General features: G+C 41.2%; 1 long non-coding RNA gene across 1 annotated transcript; it reads left to right on the plus strand.

The window, feature by feature from the left end:
• Window positions 1-3,422: 3,422 nt before the first annotated feature.
• On the plus strand, window positions 3,423-23,122 carry LOC139440366 (uncharacterized). The gene is made up of 4 exons (XR_011650563.1): window positions 3,423-3,513; window positions 6,562-6,723; window positions 16,370-16,572; window positions 23,014-23,122. It is a non-coding gene; the product is annotated as an uncharacterized lncRNA (long non-coding RNA).
• Window positions 23,123-23,832: the final 710 nt, after the last annotated feature.

A 23,832-nucleotide genomic window follows, 5' to 3' on the forward strand; every position in this document is an offset into this window, starting at 1 on the left:
ACAGCGAACAGACTGACAGATGTCAGAGGGGAGGGATTTGGGGGGGCTGGGTAAAAAAGGTGAAGGGATTAAGCAAAAAAGAAAAAACCTCATAGACACAGGCAACAGTGTGGTGATTACGAGAGAAAAAGGGAGGGGGGCGGATATGAGAGGGTGAAAGGGGGATAAATGGTGATAGAAGGGTGATAAATGGCTGGAGTGGTGAACACACAATATATAATATACAACATACAGCTGATGTGTTATGTAATAGAATTGTACACCTGAAACCTATATAATTTTATTAACCAATGTCACCCCAATAAACTCAATAAAAAGAAAAAGTTTGCCACCCCAGCCCTAGTCTAGCACTGGCTCACTGAACTGCCTGCCCTGATGGATATGATCTGTATCTGGTCTGTCGAATATGTTAGCCGCTAGTCCCGTGCAGTTACTGAGTGCTTGAACTGTGGGTAGCGCAATGGAGGAAGTACATTTTAAACTTTATTTCACTTTAATTAATTTACATTTAAATGTTAAACAGCCACACCCTGCTGGGAGCAACAGTATTGCATAGAACTGCCTGGGATGTGCCAGCATTAACTGGAGGCACCGTTAGCTCTGTGGTTCATTGAACTCTCTCTGTTATTCCAGAAACCTTTGTTGAGGCCCTAGGACGTGCCAGCACTGTGGTAGGTTCAGAGTGTGTGTTTGTGTGTGTGATAAAATATGCGTAACAAAAGATGTTAACCATCTCTAAGTGTGCAGTTCAGCAGTATTAAGTACATTCACATCGCTGTTCAGCCTTCACCATGTGGTAAGTTCTTGGGAGTCATAGCCTGTTCCCTGAAGAAGCTCGTTGTGTTGAGGAAATCACCATACAGTGTGGCCAGTGTGATAATGAAGGCTCTACCACAGGCTTGGCAAGCCTGGGCCTGCTCTGGAGAGGGGGGAAGAAGTACTGTCCATTTGGGCAGTAGGAGGCCATGTCACAGAAAGCACTGGCAGCCTCAGTCTAAAAGTGAGAGGTGAAGAGATTGGCTGAGGTGCGTACCTTCAAGTGGCTGACTTACCTTAAACAATTTTAGCAGGTCCTAGTGTCTGGGCCCTTTTCTCTGGCAACATCCTGGTCAGGGTTCTGGAAGCAAGGTTTATCTAACCCTTAGATTTTCTAATTTACCAGGTAGCCAGGAAAAGTGAACATATGTCCAAATCCAGACCCCCTTTTAGGGTCTGGCTCAAAATACATATAAAGAAATGAATTATGTGATTTCCAGTCTTTGGAGCAGATATTCAGAACAAATAAAACACATGCAATTCTAGTAATGAGCTGCCTGAATACATGTGACTCACAGGTGTATATACTGAAGGCCCGGTTATTGGCAGAGTCCTGTTTTTACAAATTAGTTTGCCTCCAAAACTGTTACGAAGGCAATCAGTAGCTGTTTTTGAAATTACCTACATTCTGACACAGTTTTCTGGCTTCTACTCTCTCAATCCTGTTTAGGTTTCCCCAAAATTTCAAAGCATCTTCATAGAGCAACAGAGAATGCAGATGTTTTTGGACTATGATGTTGGGAAAGCTAAAGTGGAGAGTCTGGGTTTGGCAGGACCTAGGATGATCTTGAAAGAGAGAGCCAACTGGGTTTCCTTCATAAAGGTAAGAAAACCCACGGTGACAGTGGCCTGCCTCTCGGTGATGTCAGCAGTGTTGCAAAGTATCCTCCACGCAGGCCAGGCGACCGGCAGCGTCAGGCCCATCGGGTTCCTGTTGTCCTCATTCCCTCAGCAAACTGTCCCCTGAGACAAAGGGTAGGTATCTCCCTGTCCTCAGGAGAGGCATCCAGAGAATCTGACCTTGGCTCCAGAATCTTCCAGCTCCTTCCTGCCTCGGGTCTACGGTGGCGTTAGCCATGCTGATCTGCCTTCTCTGGAAGTACCCCGTACAGTACTCCTCTCTATTGGGTCAGAACTCCCTTTCTGTCATTAGCGAGCTTGCCTACTTGGCAAGAACAAAAGATAATACTTGAAGTATAATTAACTTGTATAAATCCAGCTTTTTAGTCCAAAACTATTTACTGACTACATACTGTGTGTCAGGCATGGCTCTTGGTGCTGAAGATAGAGAATTCACAAGGAATAAACAAGTTAGCAGATTAAATGAGATGATTTTAGATAGTGGTTAGTACAGCTGATTCTTATTATTCAGGCTAATTATATTCTATAAAGTTGCTACAAATACTGAATTAATACTGAACCCCTTACTCATAGGGGAAATACAGGGTTGGGTTCATCAACTGATCGATACATGCCCTTGTTTCATGTGGGTTTCTGAGTAAAGACACTAGTTTAATGTGTTGCCGATTCATTAACACTGAACTCGTGGCCAACAACACTATAACTGATGCCTGAACAAAGCTTTACTAAAACACCTATTTCTTCAACAAGGCACATCTTGTGTACTTAGGGACACCAGGCGGAACCTCAGTGCTATGCTTGGGGGCCATTCTAAACAGTGCAATCACCAACAAAAAGCGCAAAAATATAAAAACAGGGCACTAAATAGGCCACGAAAACTTGTTTATAGCACAAGAGCTGAAATAAGAAGGCAGAGTGTTGCCTTGTTTGACCTCAGCTGGAAATGTGGGGTTGAGCAACTCAAATTTTTACCATTCTGTGCATGTCCATGAGTCACCAGGAAAAGTCTGCCAGTATTGATTTTGGGGTGGCAAATAAATTTTAGTGAGTAGGCAAGTTTGCAAATATGAAATCCATGTGTCATGAGGGTTATATATTCATACACTATGTATTGTGAAGAAAGAAAAGCCTTATGTGATAAAGACAGATGGAAGGAAAGGAGAAAAATCATGACTGTTAAGCCTGGGGCTTAAGCAAGTAGGTGGCTGGTATAGGGGAAGCCAGAGCCTCTGGTTTAGATCGTCACACTTGCCACCTAAGTATAGGTATCAAGGGGATAGTTGGATATAACAGGCCAGAGCTTAGAGTTAGATATAAATTTAGAGAGTTATCCATAGATTAGTGCATTTATTTAATCACAGAACTAACTTTTGAAATACAATTTGTTAACGCGAAAGGTGAAGTTTTACATGTGGAGTCACATTACTTTGTGAGTGAACTTCTCTTGCCCTGTACATGGAGTGCAAAGCCCAACACTGATGGCTTCAGGGGCCCTTCTGTTCACGGATGGTGCTGTGTCATCTCAGGTGGAGCTACTGCATCTCACAGACCATACGCCAACAATCTACCTCCATAGGAACCCACACGGGCCCTTTCCAAGACGTCCTGTACCATAGTAGACTTTCTAGCACAGAGGCCAGATCCCTTTTCAGAAGATCCTTGAATCTCTTTGCTTGCAGCTTTAACTGAGAACCATTCTGTTATGTTGTAACGTGGTGTGAACCTGTTTATCCACTAGATTAAGCCAGAATGTGATCCTTGGCAAAGAAGCTTTTGACCAAATTAAAAGAACGGAGAATAGATGTATTAATGCAACTCAAAACAAAGTTTCTGAAGGTAAGAAAAGAACCATGTTCACTTGTAGATAAATTCTTACTGAAATTGTTCTCAGAAAATTCAATTTTCTGTTCCTTTTGAAAAATGGTTGCAATAAATTCACTATGAAGGCTTTGTTTGGAACTTTCTAATCTAATTGCAAAACTTTTGTAATCCTGTTAGCTTTCAGGAGAGAGTAGCAATCGTCAAGAGTTGGATATTAGTCCAGCTTTAGCACTAAGTCTCTGCGTGATGTTGGTCTAGTTATATAACCGCCTTGAGTTTTACTTTCTTCATCTATGAAACAAAAATATTAGGCTGAATTATCTCACTTTTATTGTGGTAAAAAACACTTAGCATAAAATTTATCATCTTAATCATTCTAAGTGTACAGTGCAGTAGTGTTCAGTATATCGTTGTTGAACAGATCTCCAGAATTTATTTACTTTGTAAAACTGAAACTCTATACCTCCTATTGAACTAATGCTAGTATATCCATACCACGGAATAGCAGGCACCTGTAAAAAGGAACGAACTAGTGATATACCCAAGAACGGGGGTGCATCTCTAAAGAACTGTACAAGTAAAGCCACTATTATAAAGACTCTATGATTTCATTTATACAACATTCTTGGGATGATGAAACTATAGAAATGGAGAACAGAGTCATGAATTTGAGGGGGTAAAGAGAGATAGGGGGGAAGGGAAAGGAGTATGACTTCAAAAGGGTAACAGGAAAGGTTTTTGTGCAGGTGGATCTGTTCTATGTTTTCATTGTATCAATGTCAATACCCAGGTTGTGACACTATACTTTTGCAAGATGTTAACATTGAAGAAAGCAAAGTGAAGGGTATTTTTCCTCTTTTCTTCAATTGTGGTAAAATACACATAACATGAAATGTACTATTTTAACCACTTTTCAGTGTGCAGCTCAGTGGTATTAAGTTCATCCATATTGTTGTGCAACCATCACCACCGTCCATCTCCAAGACTTTTTCATCTGGCAAACCTGAAACTATACACCCATTAAACAGTAACTCCGCGTTCCTCCCTCCCCCTAGTCTCTGGCACCAACATTCTGCTTTCCACCTCTATGAGTTTGAGTATGCCAGGTGCTACATATTAGTGGGACCATATAGAATTTGTCTTTTTGTTTATTGATTGGTTTATTTTACCCACCATAATGTCCTCAAGGTTCATCCAAGTTGTTGGATATGCCAGAATTTCCTTCCTTTTTAAGGTTGAAACACATTTGCTCATCTATTCATTTATTAATGGACATTTGAGTTGCTTCCACCTGACTATTGTGAATAATGCTGCTATGGACATGGATATGTGACTATCTCTTTAACATCCTATGTTCAATTCTTTTGAATATATACCCAGAAATGGGATTGCTGGATCATAAGATAATTCTGTTTTTAATTTTTTGAGGAAGGTTCATACCACTTTCCATTGCACATGCAGCATTTTACCATCTCACCAACAGTTCACAAGCATTCCAATGTTTCTGTATTCTTATCAACATTCATTATTTCTTCCTTTATTTAATACTACTCATCCTAATGGGTATGAAGAGGTGTCTCACTGTGGTTTTGCTTTGCATTTCTCTGGTGATTGGTAATTTTGAACATGTTTTCATATCCTTGTTGAACTTACTGCATATCGTATTTGAAGAAATGTCTGTTGAAGTCCTTTGCCCATTTTTAAATTGGGTTATTTGGGTTTTTGTTGTTAAGTTGTAAGAGTTATTTATATGTTTTGGATATTAACCCCAGATACATTAATCAGATATATAATTTGCAAATATTTTCTCCCATTCTATGGGTTTCTCTTTTACTCTGTTAATTGTACCCTTTGATGCACAGCAGTTTTTAAGTTTGATGTAGTCACATTTGCCTATTTTTGCCTTTTTTTTTTTGGCCTATGCTTTTAGTGTCATATCCAAGAAATCATTGCAAGTTCAATATCATGAAGATTTTCCCCTGTTTTCTACTAAGAGTTTTATAGTTTTAGGTCTTATGTTTAGATCTTTAATCCATTTTGAGTCAATTTTTGTATATGGTGTAAGATAAGGGTCTAACTTCATTATTTTGCATGTTGCTATCCAGTTTTCCCAGCACCATTTGTTGAAGAGACTGTACCTTCTCCAATGAGTGGCCTTATCACCCTTATCTTAGATCATTTGACCGTTTGATCATTTGAGGGTTTATTTCTAGGCTCTCTGTTCTTGTCCACTGCTCTGTTTGTCTAACTTACTCCAGTAACACATCATTTTTGGTCACTGTAGCTTTGTAATACATTTTGAAATTAGGAAGTGTGAGTAATCCAACTTTCTCTCTTTTTTCAAAATTATTTGGGCTATTTGGGGTCCTTTGAGAGTCCATATAAATTTTTCTATTCTATTAAAAAATGCCATTGAGATTTTGATAGAGACTGGACTAAGTGATCTCTGAGGTTTCTTGTGATATTAAAATGACCTAATTATTATGTATATTGATGAAGTAGAAGTTCAGCTCTGGAACTATTTCAATTTTTTACCTCCAGAAGAAGAGAAGGAACATTTATTCAGCACATGCTATATGCCAGGTATTTTTGCAGCGATCCTGGGAGAGACATCATTAGTGTTCTTGTAAGGGTGACTTGTCCTGCTCTGCCTGGAAAAGCCAGGATTCCAGCAGGGATATAACCCCAGGTCTATGCCCTTACAATGCTCATACTAGCTGACTCCTCTTCCATCCCTGGCAGCTTCCTAACTGCAGACAGAGGTTGTACCAAAAACCAATGGGTCTTTATCCTTTCACTGGTGCCACACACTTGTAGGGGTCCTACCTGCTATTGTACTTAGGGGGTTGTAACAGAATATTAAGTGTTCTATGTTTATTTGAATATGTATAGTGTTAAATGGATAAACTACATAAGGGAATCATGATTTAAATTTTATTTTTTAATTGAATAAAGTCCCATCTGGGGCTTCTTTCTTATTCATATGTATATAACCAATTCTTGCAAAGAAGAAGTGAATAACCCTTCTCCCAACCTTTTCTTCTCCTCTCTGTTCTACTCAAGATTTCTAGCCCTGGACAAGTAATGCAAGTGCTCCAGGATCACGCTGCAAAGACAGACGTGCTGGCTCCATCTCACCCAACTTTCGTGGCTTCCCAGGGCTTGCATCAGTGCAACTATGACCAAATCTGGGAGAGTATTTATAGCAACATCAACCTCTACCAGGTACCACAGGGAGAAATAGCCAATATGTCTTTCTGTTCAACTCACCACCTGTGTGTAGATCTTAGAAGTTTACTTTGGTAGTTTTTCAGAGACCCTCCCCCCTCAAAGCTCTATTACCTTCCCAGGCTTGTTTTTATTATAAAAAAACATTAAAGGCTAATTAAAAAGAGGGATATAAAGAAGTGCTATACAAGGTATTAGTGCAGCCAGGACATATACTCAACTGATAAATACCAGTGCAAAGCTGCAAACTTTAGTCCTAAATACCAAAAGAGGTGGACAGTTGTTAAATATTGTGAGTGTTCAGACACAAAGCGGTCCCCATAGGGTTGGTTCTATTGAGAAAAGCTTTTGAAGGAGGAGGAAATTGAGCTGGACTTGAAGAAAGCATAGGGCTTAAGGAGGAGGTGTTGGAGAGGGAAGGAGGGGGCACATTCCAGGAGGGAAGCATGAGCAACAGCACAGAGGAGAGACTATGCATAGAGTGTTCAAGTTTGATTAAGTGGAAGACTCATGTGGAAATATAGTGAAGAGAAGATTTTTTTAGGTGGGGAGGAGAGGGCAGGTTGTAGATGTCTATAAATTCCAGACTAAGGAATTTGTGCTTTATCCTGCACAGCAAGTGCTATATGCAAAGCTGCATTTATTAAGGAAGATTAATATGGCCACAGGGTGTTAGTTGGATTGGAAGAGTGAGAAATTGCAGGCAGGGATGCTAGTTAGGTAGCTACAACATGGGACAGACATGAAATTTGGCAATGAAAGGGAGTTTCTGCACAAGGTAGTGGATATTTGTCTTTACAATGGTACTATAACATTTTTGAAACTATGACCTACTATTGTTTGTTCTCTAAGAGAAGAGTTTTGTTTCACTTGCTTATTTAAGATGAGAAGACTCGAGTTTATTTATAATCTGAGGGGAAGGAGTAGGGGAGGAGAAGACACGGGAGGGTGAATTTGAGAAACAGATGACCCTGGGGAAAGAAGAGGAGACAGGATGAGAAAACCAGGTAGAAGAGTAATTTTGAGAAAGGGAGAATGGCATCGCTTCCCTTGAGGTGAATGAGGCACATAGAATTTTCAGGTGCGAAATGATAAGATGCGGTAGCTCGCAGATGGCCCGGCTGTGTCAGAGAGGGAGAGGAAGATGTGTGCATTAGTGAGGTAGGAGGTGAGCATGGCATGTGAGCAGGTATCACTACGTGGTGCGGGGGGAAGACCACCAATGAGAGGAGAACGTAAGGATGACCATTAGCTAAGAGGGCCCATGAGCCCATCTGTATAATAATTCTGTTACTTTCACCCCTAAAGACAACTGTAGAATAAATAAAAGTTACACACGAAGTCCAGGGTGTGGAGAGGTTTAGGAGCAGAACTCTAGGAAGGGCAGCACTGTCATGGTCCACCATCCCAGGGTGGCTATGGAGGAAAAGAGCAACCTGAAACAGGTCTAGCAAGGTACAGATGGTCTGCAAGCAAACACACAGGTGCATGTACACACACACACCCACACACACACCACAATTTCTGTGACTTTTCTATCTGTTTAGACAAGGGTCTAGAAAAGCTGATGAAAAATGAGTTGGCTACACAAATGAGGAGCAGATGCTGCCTATCACAGCATGGAGCTTCCCGGCTCTGGAATTCCCTGATAGTGCACCTGCGGGTGATACTCTCCTCGGCTAGCATCCTACAGGAGTTAAGAAAATAGCCAGATTTTTCCTCTCCTATTGTCATTTCACAATACACTATATGTCTTCATTCAGGAAGACCTTTTATGTTCTAACAAGGAGACATTTAAAAACATGTGGCTCTTCTTCTTGAACCAAACTGAGGGGAAAGAGGGTTGGGAGTTGGGAGTAGGGAATGAGGGGGTGGGCAAAAGCAGAGTCAGCCCAGGTATCTCTGAACAAGACCTCTGCTCCTAGCACCCTGGACAGTCTATTCCTTGATGCTGATGTAATATTTTATCTGGAAAGCCCTGGTATTCACATCTGAGGGCCATCACCACAAATTGTTTTCCTCCTTGGTTGAGAGAATAGGGAGAATTAAACTCCTGGTAGCTAAATGGGGGTGAAGGGAGGTGCCTATGTATGACGGACAGGTGGGAGACAAAGGAAGATGGAGTCAGAGATGGAGAGTTTTATGTTGGAAATCATGGCTGTGGTCAGACCAGCAGGGCTCAGAGTTGTAGCAGTGCCCAGGAGTACTGAGGGGACAAAGGAGGTTACCTCTGCGGGACCACTGTGTCAGTGAAAAGCAGGCAGAAGGTGCAGAGTGAGAGCAGGAGGTGATGGCCTGTGTACGCACTGAGAGGCAGGAAGCGCTAAGTTAGAGCAAGTGTGAGGAGCCAGCCACACAGTAGGGAGAACGTCTGGTTCTGCTGCTGCTTCCCTCCATTTGCGCAGGAGATGGAAAGTCGGGGTACGGATAAAATTCAGTCTGTGCTTTCACTAAAGTCTGTTTTTAATGCAGTTGCCCAAATGTTAAAGAGAGAGAGAAAGCAAAGAAAGAAAACCACTTCCTTTGGCTATTTACTGACTTATAAAAGTTGTTCTTGGAATTGAGCAAAGGGAGAAGAATGTGAGCACTGTATTTTCAAGTTGGTCCACGGTAAAGAGACCCTAAGGAGACTTAGGATACCTATAGATTCTAGAGGGGGAGCATGAGGGAGACATAACATACACACACAAATCACCCTCCACACTAGTGTCATGCATGTTTTTTTCCAGTTTCTCATTCATTCATTCATTCATTCACTCAGTGATTATTACATAATGCTGCATTTGTGCCAGGAATTGTGCTGGGCTCAGGAAATGAAACACATAATAAATGAGTGAACAAAGAAGTAAATCTGCATCTCTAACTGTGGGTGCCAAGAAGAAATCCACAGGAGTAGAGGGCAATGGGGCTGAGAAGAGCACTTACCGATAGAGAGATTGGCCAAGACCTTCCCAAGTCAGGGGCATCTGAGCTGGAATTTGATGAATGAGAAAGAGTCAGCCATGCAAATGGGCTGGAGAAGAGTTTTCCAAACAGGGAACAGAAAATAGCGCAAGGTTTAAGAAAGGAAATTCTAAGACAGTAACCAATAGTTTTTTACATTCCTTCACATTTTCCTGTGGGTGTGACTTGGTGACCTCCTCAAGATTTCTTCCACTTTGGTCAAGAGTCACTTCATAGCCCTGGCTGGTGTGGCTAGGTGGGTTGAGTACCAGCCTGTGAACCAAAAGTTTGCTGATTCGATTCCCAGTGAGGGCACATGACTGGTTTACAGGCCAGGTGCCCAGTTGGGGGTGTGAGAAGCAACTGATCAATGTTTCACATATCCATGTTTCTCTCCCTATCTTTCTCCCCCTTTCCCCTCTCTAAAAATTAATAAATAAAATATTTTTTAAAAGAGTCACTTTACCCAGTAACAATGGTGGCATGTTGCCATTCTGAATGTTGAATACTTGTCACATGAGTTAAGATTAAGTAAAAGGTGGAGGCTGGGAGAAGTCACAGGAATGTGGAGATGAATTTTAAAGCTCTGGTAACTATTTTGCAAGCATGTAACACTCAAGTATGAATTTTAGTATCTGTGTGCTGGGGAGCAGGCTGATTCTGAAATTGGCAAGTGACAACCAATCTCCCATGACAACTAGCTTTCTTAAGGGACTTCTTCATGAAGGACAGCAAGCCTCGTAGGACTGTCCATTTTGACAGTTCTGTGCTGCACTTGAGAGAAAGTAGGCACTACTTGTAATCAACTTCAGAACAGTTTCTGATCAATTCTCAGTTACTGTTTACCAATAACCTTTCTTTAGAGGGTTTTTAAAAATAAATAAGTGTTTTATTTTGGAATAGTTTTAGATTTACAGAAAAGTTACAAAGACAGTAAAAAGAGTTCCCAGGGACTCCTTTCCCCACTTTCTCCTATGATTAACATCTTATATTTCTATGGCACAGTCGTCACACCTAAGGAACCAACATCGATCGGTACATCACTGTTAACTAGACTAGACTTTGTTTGCAGTTCACTGGTTTTTCCATTAATGTCCTGTTTGTGCTCCAGGATCCCACCCAGGGACCACATTGCATTCAACTCTCATGTCTCCCCAGGATCCTCGGGTCTGAGCCAGTGTCTCAGTCTTTCTTTGCTTATCGTGACCTTGGCAATCTTCAGGAGTCCTGGCCAGGCCACCTGCAGAACGGTCCCTGGTTTGGATTTTCGGATGTTTTCCTCATGATTACACTGAGGTTATAGGTTTAGGGGAAGAACACCCTAGAGGTGAAGTGACCTTCTTGTCACATCATATCAAGGGCAGATGCTATCAACGTGAGTTGTTGCTGGGGGTGTTAATCTTGGTCACGTGGTTGCCAGGAACTCCCCTGTAGAGTTACTATTTTTTTCTTTAAAGAGTGTTTTTTTTAAATTAATTTTAAACTACAGAAGTAACAAACGAATGTCAAATAATCTTTCTCTTCATAAAAAAATTGAACCATCCCTGAAAAGTCAATGCTTTAATGGGGACGCCAATACTGGTCCCCATTCCACTTCCTCAGAGGTCGACACCGTTATTACTTAGAGGCTTTTCAATGCACTTACATCCATACATATGTCCCCATAAAAATATAAATAGTGTAATTTAGTTTTCTATATGAACAATCTGTCATACCCTGTGGCAGTAATTTTCAACCTTTTTCATCTTTTGGTACACCAAAAAATTCTGCAGATCTGACAAAAATAGGCATAATTTTGATGCGTTCACATTGGACAGCTATTGTTGTGTTGGCTGTTGTCATTTTTTTAATTTGACAATCTAAGGGAAAAGAGGTCAATGCCTGTATTTTTAAAATTCACCTTTTTAAAATAGCCAGGTGCTGCATGTTTTAAATAGTCAGGTACTGCTTGTTTTAAAAATTCTTGCAGCGCTCCAGTGTGCTACAACACACTGTTGAAAATCGCTGCCCTAAGGAAATTTTTCTGCAACTTGCTTTTTTCACCCAACAGTATGTCTTAGGGATCTGTCTCTACTGTTCTCTTCCAAGGCTGCATTATATTTTATTGTATACTACAGATCTCATAGCCAGCCCCCCGGGGATACTTGTTGCTATTTTCCCCCCATTAGAAACCCCGCCTACTAAACTTCCTTGTGCATACATGTGTTTCTTTAGAGCAAATATTTAGAAATGGATTTGCTGATTCACAGAATGTGCACATTTAAGATTTTTCATAGATCCCATCAATGTGGTTTACCATTTTCCTCCACGTAGCCACTTATGAGAGAACCTGTTTTCCCACATCCATTTTAACCCTATGTTTTGCTAAACATTAATAATGTTTGCACTGTTTCTATCACTGTTTGAATTGGCCATTACTTACCATTTGCATCAAAGACTGGCCACTCTTTTCTTTATTTGCAGTTCTAGTTCCAGATTCACTTAAAGATCTGGGTTTGTGTGATAAAAAGAAAACTATCGAATTTTCTTATAATTGTTATTGATGATAATCTGTTACTTGAAAGAGAGAATTCTGGTCCAGATAAACTGTATTTTTTGGATATTCTTTTGAAAAAAATGTTAAAATAATTTAAGTAGAGCCCTGACCAGAGGAAGAAATGGGCTAGCTAGCCCTGCATGGATCCTTCCGAACTTGTAATTCTGTTACATCATTATTTGCATCCAATGTCATTACCCAAGAAAATGTCTGTTTATTAAAATGTTTATTTAATGTACAAACATTAAATAAACTATTTACCAATGGTCAATAGGAATACTATTGACCATTGTATTTCTAAAGACACGGTTTAAATTGGTTACTTTAACTTTATGGAACAGTGAAGGAGCAGAAAATACTATATCCTCTGCCTCTTCTTTTGCTTTTTCTCACCGGCCACACCAAGTAGAAAAGAAGGGGACAGCCGCCTCCCTGTCTGTGTTACGCTCCCCTCCGTCTCCAGAGACCGCGCAGTACAGTGAATGCATGGTGTGCCTCACGGAAGTGGTGCTGTGTGCAGTAGCCCCAGTGTGCAAGAAGTTCAGGGAAACACAAAACACCATTTTCCTGGTTTCCTTCATCACATTTAATGGGACATTAAAAAAAAAACAAAACATTTTTTGATGACAATAGAGACATGCATTTATCACAGAAAATTTGTGAAATATAAAAAAGTTCAAGAAAGAAAATTACAATCACCCATTATGTTACCCCCCAAATATAACAACAGTATTGTTAACACTCAGTATATATCCTTCTAGTCTTTTATTCTGTGTATATACACAAGTAAGCTGTAGAGTCATTTGGGGGAGGGATGGGGAATACTTGATAGAATTACTTTTCCCCTAATTATTCCTCCCACTCCATTGCCACTGCTAATTTCCCAGAAGAAAATGAGATTTGCAATGAGTGGCAATCTCAGAACTGTCAAAATATGTGAACTCAGCCATGCCGATGGAGACCCAGTCACGAGGTAGAGTAAGGGTCAAAGGACTTACCCAGGAAGACAGAATGAGCACAGGTGTTTCTGGTCAGCCTTGCTGCCAATCGCACTGTAGTCCAGTTGTCTCGGGGGAGTACCCTCATGGACTTCAGCGTTTCCTAGGCAGCTTCCTTCTGTGGGCTGTGGTCGGTTCTCTTTACCCAGAAGATGATGGGCTTTAGTCACCCTAGCCTGTTGTGCCTCCTTCCTTTCTTCCTGGAAATCGACCGGCCTAGGAGTGCTTTTGTGTCTTTCATTGTAAGTGATGTCATTTTCTGTTCTTCCTGTGTAATTCTGGGTAATTTTAGAGACAGCTGAAAAAGTCACCATGCCATCAGAGAAAGTCTGTGGCTCTGAGCTGGCCCTATGGAGTCACACTGAGCAACACTGAACTGCAACACAAGAGCACCTAGGCCCAGGACAAAAAGAGCTCCCCGAGAATGCCTCTCCCCCAAAATTCTGGGTCAAATAGCAACTGTCAACATTTAATTCCCTTCATGGAGTATGTGCTTTCCTACACATTGTTTAAAAATAACAGAGGTTCTCTTTATTTGGGGATAATGAGCTTGTATTTCTGTATTAAAGAACCAGAGTGTGCCACATCACCTTCCAAGGTCTTCCAGTCCTAGGGTCGTGGGACATTTACACAGAAATACACCTATGTGTACACTAACCTGAAACAGACAGGACCCTCTGCCCACAGGCAGTGTCGAAGCCACTTAATGACACCCGATTAGATAACTTTGTCTCTCACCCACTCTTGCTAATATCCCTGTCCAAAATTTTCTCCCCCACCGCCTGTCATAGAGACTGGAAGTCTATCTTTAGAGACTTGGGAGCTGTTTTATTTAAGGCTAGGTTTGGACGTTGGTCATAGACAGACACAAAATAACAGGATTAAAAGAGATGGAAATTTCTCTTGCTCCCTCAAGCTAACATCCAGGAGTAGGAAGTACAGAACTGGTGCGACAACTCCACTCCATGGAATCCTCAGGGACCCATGCTCCTTCTACCCTGGAGTTCCAACAAATGTGACCTCCATACCCAAGATCAACCCCTGATCTGAGGCGGAGCTCCAGCTGCCACGTTCATGGTCTATGCAGGAAGAGGGCAAATGGGGGTGGGGAAGCTGCCACTTCAGGGAAATGCCCAGAAGATGCCACATGGCATTTTCACGTTCATCCCATTGTTCAGAACTTAGTCACATAGCTACACACCTACTGCAAGAGAGTCTTGGACATGTTATCTTTATCTGGGTGGCTATGTGCCAAGATAGATATTACATTACTATGGGAATACATTTTTTACTGTGGGAAAAGAGGAAAATGGATATTGGAAAACAACCAGCATTTTCTGCCATTGTTGGAATTTTAAGAACCAAAAATTGGAATATAAGTAAACCAAAGAGGGGGCATTCCAACTAGCCATTGCCACTCAGTGTCCTCAAGGGGATCAATGTCAGTATGAAAGACCATGGCTTATGGGAATGGGGTATAAGCCCAGGGACAGACAGAGCGGCCTCCCAGAAGGCCAGGGGCAGGACCATACATCAATATTTCCTTCTTTTCAGTTTTTCCTAGGGTCCTTGGGGGGTATGACCTCATCCTTCTCCACCACAGGAAAGATGAGTGTAGAAATAAGTGTAGACCATGAATCCTGTGATGGATCCCACAGGGCTGACTGACTACTGTAACCCACGGCCAGGAGAGAACTAGCCTGCACTGAGCATCTATGAGGTGCCAGTCACCAAGCTTTTACCCATCCTGTCATTTCATTCTCATAGCAATGTATTCTCCATTTATCCTGCCATCTTACAAATGTGAAAATAGGATTAAGACTAAGTGCTAAATCATATGGCTAAAAAGTAGAAAGAAGAGTTAAACCCCTGATCTCTTCCAGCCTGGAGCAACACTAGAGTCAAGGTTCAAGGCTTCAGACATTTACTAGAAAGTGAGTACTGACTCTTCACGATCATGAAGGTTCACATGGACCATGGAAAAGTTGGGGGGGGGGGTGCATGGAGATGGCTTGTATTTAAACGCTGTGAATAGTTTTGCAAAACAAAAACTAAATAATAGTAAAAAGGTGACCTCTAACTTCTTTTAGAAATAGATTTTCATGTCAGGTTGAAATGGACGAAGATGCTTTTCTATGATACTTGGTCATCTAAATGTGCCTTGGGTCATGAGATTTAATTTTGTGATGACCCAACTGTGAATTTCTTAATAACATTGCAAATGTCTTTGTAATTTAACTAATGCCACTTTTTTGATAGAATGGAAATATGGAGAAAGATGACCTTTCAATGGAACAAAATAAAAAACAATCCAGCACAAATAAACCTTAGTCAACATGTGGGGGAGCCTGTCAAACGGAAAAAAGACACAGGGAAAATTAAATCATTTTATTGTTGACTCGCGGATATGGCTTAAACACAGAGGGGAAAACTGAGTGACTGATTAATATAGAGGTTATATGTTAACTCAAAAATATTTGAAGCTGAAATAAAAACAAGACTGTTAAAGCAGGTCAGACAGCTAAATTAATGTTTCACTCTAGGACTAGATTGTTAATGAGAGTATTTGCTAAGAGAAATTACTTTTTATATTTATACATATATAGAGAGTAATTATTTTTTATCTTCAGCGAATTTTTTAAAGAGTGGCTTTTATCAAACTCCCTTACATTAAATAAAATGACTTCAATTTGGTGTATATGAATTTTCCAGACTACTCTGAGGTGAAAGGCATTTACTCTACATATCCTGCCTGCTGCAGGTACAACTACGTTAGCGCCCTACACCTGCTGGGCCTGGGTGACACGGTGGGGCCTGGGGATAGGGACCCAGTCCTAACGAGAGGGACCTACTTGTCCTTTCTGTATCTGCATCACCTGAGAACCAGGGAGCTGCTGGTAGGCGGAGGGCCTGGCAGTCTGGTCTCAGCAATCTGAAATGTTTGGTTATCTAGAAAGGGGGCTTTCCTGCTATTCCAGCAGGAACACATTTTTACACTTAGTTCTTTGTTCTGATTTTACCAGGAAATTAGTCTTTTCTGGGGGTGATATGCTCCTTTCTCAGCAGTAGGATTGACCTGCCAACCTCCAGGGCCCCGTTAAGCTTTTCTCTTAAGCTTTTCTCCAGCCAAGGGCCAGGTCCTGATCCTGTTCTTTCTTCACTTTAGTGCGTCTGCTTAGGAATTCTGAACTACTTCAGATCCATTGAGCCAACGCTGACGATCAATACTTCAGGCCTTACCTTGGTTGCAGGGAGCCTGTCCCCCACCAGACAAGAGAATTCCTGGATAGATATGGCAAAGGAAGCTTGGGCATGTTGCAAGGCCTAGGAGCTCACCACTATGTCCATGGGACATCTGCTGAGCACAAGGTAAGGTATCCTGCTACAATTTTTTCTTCCTCCATTACCCTGTGTCCCGAGTCACCTTCTTCCAGGCACCTGGAATCAGTTAACATGATGGAGTAATAAGTGGGAGTTTCTTAGGGAAATGGCTTTTTTTAAAAAACATGGTGAAAACCATAGTAAAATTCTGGGTCGTCTTGAGAGCAGGACACAGGCAGAGAGCACCTAATGGCAGCCCTGGGACACACAATAGGCCGGCAGGCCTTTCAGCGGCTGGTTTGTCCTCTTTATGGTGAACGGGGCACGAGAGGCTCTTTCTGTTGTCCTTGCCCGAGAACCACAGGTCCTTACAGAGCAGCTCTTATACAGCCCTCCCTGACATTGCCAGGGGGAGCTTTTGGCCTCTGTTCTGTTTTCCATGCCCTAAATTAAAAATAGATTAAAAAACAAAGGGGAAAACATTGGAAGAGCTGAAATAAAAAAATCTTTTATCTTTCCAAAAACCTATTTGCCCCTTGGTGCTTTTCATATCTCTTGCGTGTATTTTATATAGTCTACAAAGGTCATATTAAATCCCTTCCTTTGGCAGTAAAGTTGAAAATGCCTACATTTTCTTAAACTATTGTCAACATTCTGGTGCTATTTTCATCTCTATCTCCAGAAAATTTATTCCTGAAGGTAGGGTTCACTATGAATTAAATCTTTTATCTTCTTAAAAAAATACTAGGCCGACAAATGTGAAAAATTAAATCTAACCATCAAACAAGCCGTGTTCTAAGCTTGCATGGCCCCTGATTTATGTTTGTCACACCCGTAAGGGTGTGAAACCTTACGGTCTCCTGTCATTGATATGCAGAGGCTACAGTAGCACTTCCAGTGGAAATGTAACACAAGACACATAATGTAATTGAATATTTTCTAGTAGACTCATTTCAAAAAGTATTAAAAACCATAAAGTTAATTTAAAAATATATAACCTATTTAATCCATTGTACCTAAAATATTATCATTTTAACATATAACCAGTATAAAGAAATCATTTATGAGATACACATTTTTGGTACTAAATCTTGAAGGTCTGGTATGTACATCATATGTACGGCTCATCTCAACTCAGACAAGCCACATTCGAAGTGCTCAGTAGCCACTTGTGGTTGGAGGCTATTGTATGGAACAGTTCAACTCTAGATATTGAGAAACATTTTCTTATTTTTTCCATCCAGTTACCTAGAGTCCAACCTTAACTCTTGGTAACCAGGAGACTCCTCTCTTCGGTCTCCTTCCATAACAAGCTCCTGCCTCCCAGGCCCTTCACTATACACGGGCTTCATTCCCTAGAAATGAAGAAGAAGAGGGAGACAAATCCAATCCTGCCCCATTATTGATTGTAGGAGGAGCTTCTTAAGGGTAATGCAATATTTCCTTCTGCTCTCATAAGTGATAGAGATAGCAGCATCTTTAGAAGCAGCCAGCTGCTGCTACATTAGCATAAGAAATTCAAGGAAGTGACCTTCTTTACAGAGTTCTTAATAGGACAGTGAGATTTAGTTGCATTCCATGTGTGTGGCCTTGTCAGCATTTAAACTGGAACATCCAGATTTAACTATGTGATCCTTCCCCAAGTAAGGATGGGAGGCACAGATACTAATTTGTTGGGTTGGTTCCACCAGGCCCAGGACCAAGGGTATAGGTAACAAAATCACTGGGCTTACCAGCCCAGGGCGCTGACATTGGAAAAGCTCCTGTGACAGAGACCTCTTCCCTGGACCCACTGTGTTTATCCCATGAGGATAGTCTTGGGCTAGTATTAATACATGTTCACTCAATGACAATACCAGAAAAGAAAGTGACCTATGTCCCATAATGGGCACTTTGCCATTTTCTGAGCCTACCTTAGCAGAGTAGAAAGAGCCCCAGACAGGCAGTGGGCTTCTCCTAGCTGTTTGGTCTTGAGTGTGTCTCTTTCGGTGCAAAGCCCTGGTACCCCATGGCATGTTCAAGATCTGCCAGGACTTGACATGCTAGTAGCAGAGGCTGTTGTGAGCAAGAGGTGGGAGATGAGCTGCAGAAAAAAGTAAGCCAGACCATGAAGGGCTGGGCTCTCCTTAGGATAGGGACTAATTCTAAGGTTGATGAGGAACAGACAATTTCAAATAAGAGAATGGCTCTCCTCATTGCTTTGTAAATGCTATAGATTCTACCCAAATATGATCACATTTGTTCTTTACTTGTCTATGAGTTTTCTACTTCTCACAAGATAAAGGTGAAGGCTCTTGGTGATGTTTCCAAGGCTGAGCACAGTATGACCCCTGCCACTCTCTTGGACCTCATTGCCCTCCACTGTCCCCATTCCTCCATCTTTATGGGGCTGGGGCTGTCCTCCTCTGAATGGGCAGAATTGTTCATGCCACTGGGCCTTGTACATACTCACAAGTCCATGCCTTACCTCCTCTTTAATTGGTAAATGCCTAGTATATTCAAAAGTCCATTCAAATATCACCTCTCTAGGAAGTATTTCTTACATCACTATGCAGAGCTGAGTGCTTCCACCCATGACTTGCTTGTTCTATATCCATTACAGCACTTGGCTCATAGACATGCTAGACTGCTGGCTTACCTCCTCCCACAGGCTGTGAGCCTTTCATTCATTCATTCATTCATTTCTTCATTCCACACATGTTCTGACCATAAAGATACTAGGCACAGGGGACACAGCAGTTAACAAAACTGGCATAAATCCCTGCCATTATGGGACTATTTGGTGGAAAGAGACAGACATTAAATAAGTAAGTAAACATATATAGAATGTCAGATGGCTTGGCACCAAAGCTTCCCAGACTTCCTAGTCCCTTACAGTTGGGTGACGCCTACTGATGAGCTTTGGCCAGTGGGCTGTGAGGAGTAATGACATGTGTCATTTCCAGTCCTAAGCATTTAAGGGCTGGTTTGTGACCCTCCAGCTCTATTCCCATCCTGCAGCCATGGAAGGCATGTGTCAGGCCACAAAACAGAAACATTCTCGGTCCCTTGGGTCAATGCTGGAAGATACCTGTCTAGAAAGCAACTAGTCCTGCAGTGGGATCTGCATGAGTGAGAAATTAATTGTAATTGTAGGCCATTGAGTTTGGGGTTGTTTATCATAGAATAACCTAGACTTTGTGGACCACCAGAGATGGTATTAGGTGTTACAGAAAAAACTTGAGAAGAGGGATAGAGAGTGGTGGAGGCTGGTGATGGGGATGTTCCAGTTGTAAGTAGGGTAGTCATGGAAGGCCTTCCTGAGAAGGTACTATTTGAGTAAAGATCTGAAGGAAATCAGGAAGCCACCCATGTGGCTGATGGGGAGAAGAGTGCCAGGTAGAGGGGAGAGCCCATGCAAAGGCTCCGAGGCAGAACCGTGTCTGGCAGCGTTGCAGGAACAGCAACTTCAGAGTAGCTAGAGTGGATGAGGGGGAAATTGGAAGGCAATATGGTTACAGAGATTGAAGGGGTGGGAAACAAGTGATGTAGGGCCTGATGGACCACTGTGAGGACTTTGACTTTAACTTTGAGTGAGAATGGGAGCACTTGCTGAGTTCTGAGCAGGAGAGTGATGTGATTTGACTTACATATTAACATTTATGCTGCTGAATTGGGAATAGACTGACACTACATCAGGGCTGAAGCAGAGACTAGTTAGGAGGTTATTACATTGATCAAACTAGAGACAATGTGTCTGAGAAGACAGCATGGTGAGAAATGGTCGGACTCTGGATATATTTGAAGGTACAGCCAATATGATTTCCAGGAAGAAGAGATGTGGAATGCCAGAGAAAGAGAAGTCAAAACTGATTCAGAAGTTTTGGTCTGAGCATCTGGAAGATTGAAGTAGCTACCATCTGACATGTGGTTGGAGCAGGTTCATGGGAAACATCAGGATCTCGGTTTCGGACATGAAAATGTTGAGTTGCTTACTAAATGTTCAGGTGGCAAAAGGAAGTCCAGTAAGTCCTCACTCAATGTCACCAATAGGTTCTGTGACTTTGAGCAAAATGAGGTATAATGAAACTAATTTACCACAGGCTCATTGATAAAAAAAAAAGAGTTAATTTTAAGTTCCTATGACATCTCATCAACATTATAACAAAACCATATTATCTGGACACCTGCTATATATTTTTTTCACATACTAGGTATTTAATAAATGTTTGCTGGACAAAAACAAAAGGCCATGTCCATAACAGACTGGTTTTAAGGTCACAAAAGGACATTGTATACAAAAGTGTTTTGCCGAGTATATCATGCTGTCTGAATGAAGAACAGTGAGCTGTGATGATATTGTAATATCATACTCTGCAGGTGAGGCAGGTTGTAAAAGATATTTTCATTTTGTTTTCAAAATATTTGAAATTGTAGCCAATGGATCAAGTCATTCACCTAACAAATGTTGATGAAACTCTTGGATAAGACTATTATTAGATGAAATTAATGCAAAGATGATTTAGAAATAGGTGAGCTAGTCAGAGAAATAGTGTCTACATTGTCAAAACCTAAAACTCACATTAATAAATGATGACAGCAACCATTAGAGTAAAAAGAATGAATTATGTTCCATCAATTGTCCTATAGTTAATGTACTCAAATAGTTATCTTGGCATCAGTTATTTTGCAGGCTTAAAAAACATATGAATCATTCCAAAGATCAGATTACTTCTTAACCAAACAGGTAATTATTGTCTTCCCCTTCCTGCCACTCCTCTAAGCATAATATTGAACAATCAATTTTCTAGACCACAAAAACTTTAGAGGGGGGAGGTCTTTCACATGGCCGAGGAAGACATTAAAATTAAAAGAAAATATTATAATAACTGAGTCATAACCCTGTTTGAAATAATTTGGCCATCTGGTCTTCAGAGTTCCTCGCCATCAGACATAAGCACACATTTCAGAGGCAGGAACTGAGGGAGGGAAGGAGAAGGAATATGCATGGCTGTAAAGTAAACAGTGAGCTGGGGGTGGGGAGAGTGGAAAAGGAGACCTGCGTTACAGTCAGCGACTTAACACTGCTATTGTTTTCCATCAGCTTCAGAACTTAATGCAGTAGGCATTTCTTTACATATTATAAAATTCCCCTCTGCAAGAATTTGGGAAATGTCTTTTCCAGTAAAGTAGATAAGGCATACATTTTTCTGGAAGGAGAGCTCTTTTCATATAACAGGTGATAGGTGCTAAGTGCAAACAGAAACCAACATGCTGGTTTATAAATCTAAGCAAGCTGTTTGATTTTCGAATGTGGCATGTCACTTCTCAGCCTCTCTTCTGTTTTTCACTGATGCCTATAATTTTTTTAAATTATATTTTATTTTATTGTTTATGCTATTACAGTTGTCCCAATTTTCCCCCCTTTGCTTCCTTCCACCTACCCCACCCCCCCGCCACACACATTCCCTCAGGCAATCCCCTCACCGTTGTTGTCTGGTCCATGGGTCATGCATATATATGTTCTTTGGCTACTTCCTTCACCCTCTTTCATCCAGTCCCCGCCCCCCTCACCTGCCCAGCACCTACCATTTTATAAGAAACAATACTTTGACTTTTAGAACTCTTAGCCAAAATGAACTCCTAGCCAAAGTAAAGTACTAATTTTTAAAAAATTTTATATCTAAAGAATGGTCAAAATCAAAGTAAAGCAAAAATGACAACCTATTAGAGGAATGCTTAACTCTGAAACATCCTTTTTATGGAATATTATGAACCACAGATATTTAGACATGCTCATACTCTTACTTATTAGATGATTTCTAAGTTCCTGCTTGAATAATTAAGAACCTATAATTGAATGGGCAGTTCATTAAAGAGTAGTCTCTTCAGGGAAATTAAGAACATTACCATCTGGTGTGCTTGTAACAGCACATTAAATCTAATTATAGTAGCACGGAACTGAAAGGACCCATACACCACCTCTCGTCCGCCTTCCTGATGTTGACGACCAGCCATCCAAGCTGATGATCGTCTGCCCTGTTTGTGAAGCTGCAGAGACGTTCCTGTAGTTGTACAATAGGCAACACCACGTGCACAAACCAGTCGACAGGTCTACTGAAAGATAGGATACGACCACTTAAAGTTTATAAATCAACGGATTCTACCCAACAACTGGTTACTTAACTTAGCAAAATGTTTATGTTATAAGAATGAATAGATAGGGGATAAAAATACGGGGAGCCATTGGTTCCATAGTTTAAATGGCTCCTAAATAATGACTTAGAAAATCAGAGCATACACACAATATAACAACACATGTTAGAGAGGATGTGTGCCATTGGTGGGAATGTAAAATGGTGCAGCCATTGATGTGAAAGTGTATGGTGGGTGCTCAAAAACTTAAAAATAGAATTACCATAAGATCCAGCAATTCCACTTCTGGTTATGTATCTAAAAGAATTAAAATAAGGATCTCAAAAAATATTTGTACACCTATGTTTATAACAGCATTATTCACAGTAACCAAAAGGTGGGAGCAACCCAAGTGTCCACTGAGGGATGAACAAATATGAAATGTACATGTACAATGGAATCTTATTCAGCCTTGAAAGAAAGGAGAATCTGACACATGCTACAACATGGACGAACCTTAGGAGCATTATGCCAAGTGAAACAAGCCAGCCAGAAGATGACAAATGCTATATGATTCCACCTGTATGTGGTACTTAGAGTAGTCAAATCCACTGAGACAGTAAGTAGAATGCGGTTCCAGGGGCTGAGGGAAGGGGACGCGGGGAGTTATTGTTTAATGGATACAAAGCTTCAGGTCTGCAAGATGAAAAGAGTTCTGGGGATGGACGGTGGTGATGGGTGCACATAACATGAATGTATTTAATGCCGCCCTAACTGTCCACCTCAAAGTGGCTCCGATGGTAAATATGTATGTTTTATCATTTAAAAATATACAATATGGCCCTGGCTGGTGTGGTTCAGTGGATTGAGTGCCAGACTGAAAACCAAAGGGTCGCCAGTTCGATTCCCAGTCTGGGCACATGCCTGGGTTGCAGGCCAGGTCTCCAATATGGGGTGCTTGAGAAGCAACCACACATTGATGTTTCTCTCCCTCTTTCTCCCTCCCTTCCCCTCTGTAAAAACAAGTAGATAAAATCCTTTAAAATACATATATAATATGAAAAATGAGGCCAATGTTTCTTAACATGTTTTTCATTACTGCTCCCCCCACAGGACTCTCTTTCACCACCTTTCCCCGATGGTCCTTCTCCAAAGATGTGTTAATACCACAGATATGTCATATATCTGTACAGC

The sequence above is a fragment of the Desmodus rotundus genome, chromosome 11, assembly GCF_022682495.2.
Source record: "Desmodus rotundus isolate HL8 chromosome 11, HLdesRot8A.1, whole genome shotgun sequence".
Classification (NCBI taxonomy): Eukaryota; Metazoa; Chordata; class Mammalia; order Chiroptera; family Phyllostomidae; genus Desmodus; species Desmodus rotundus.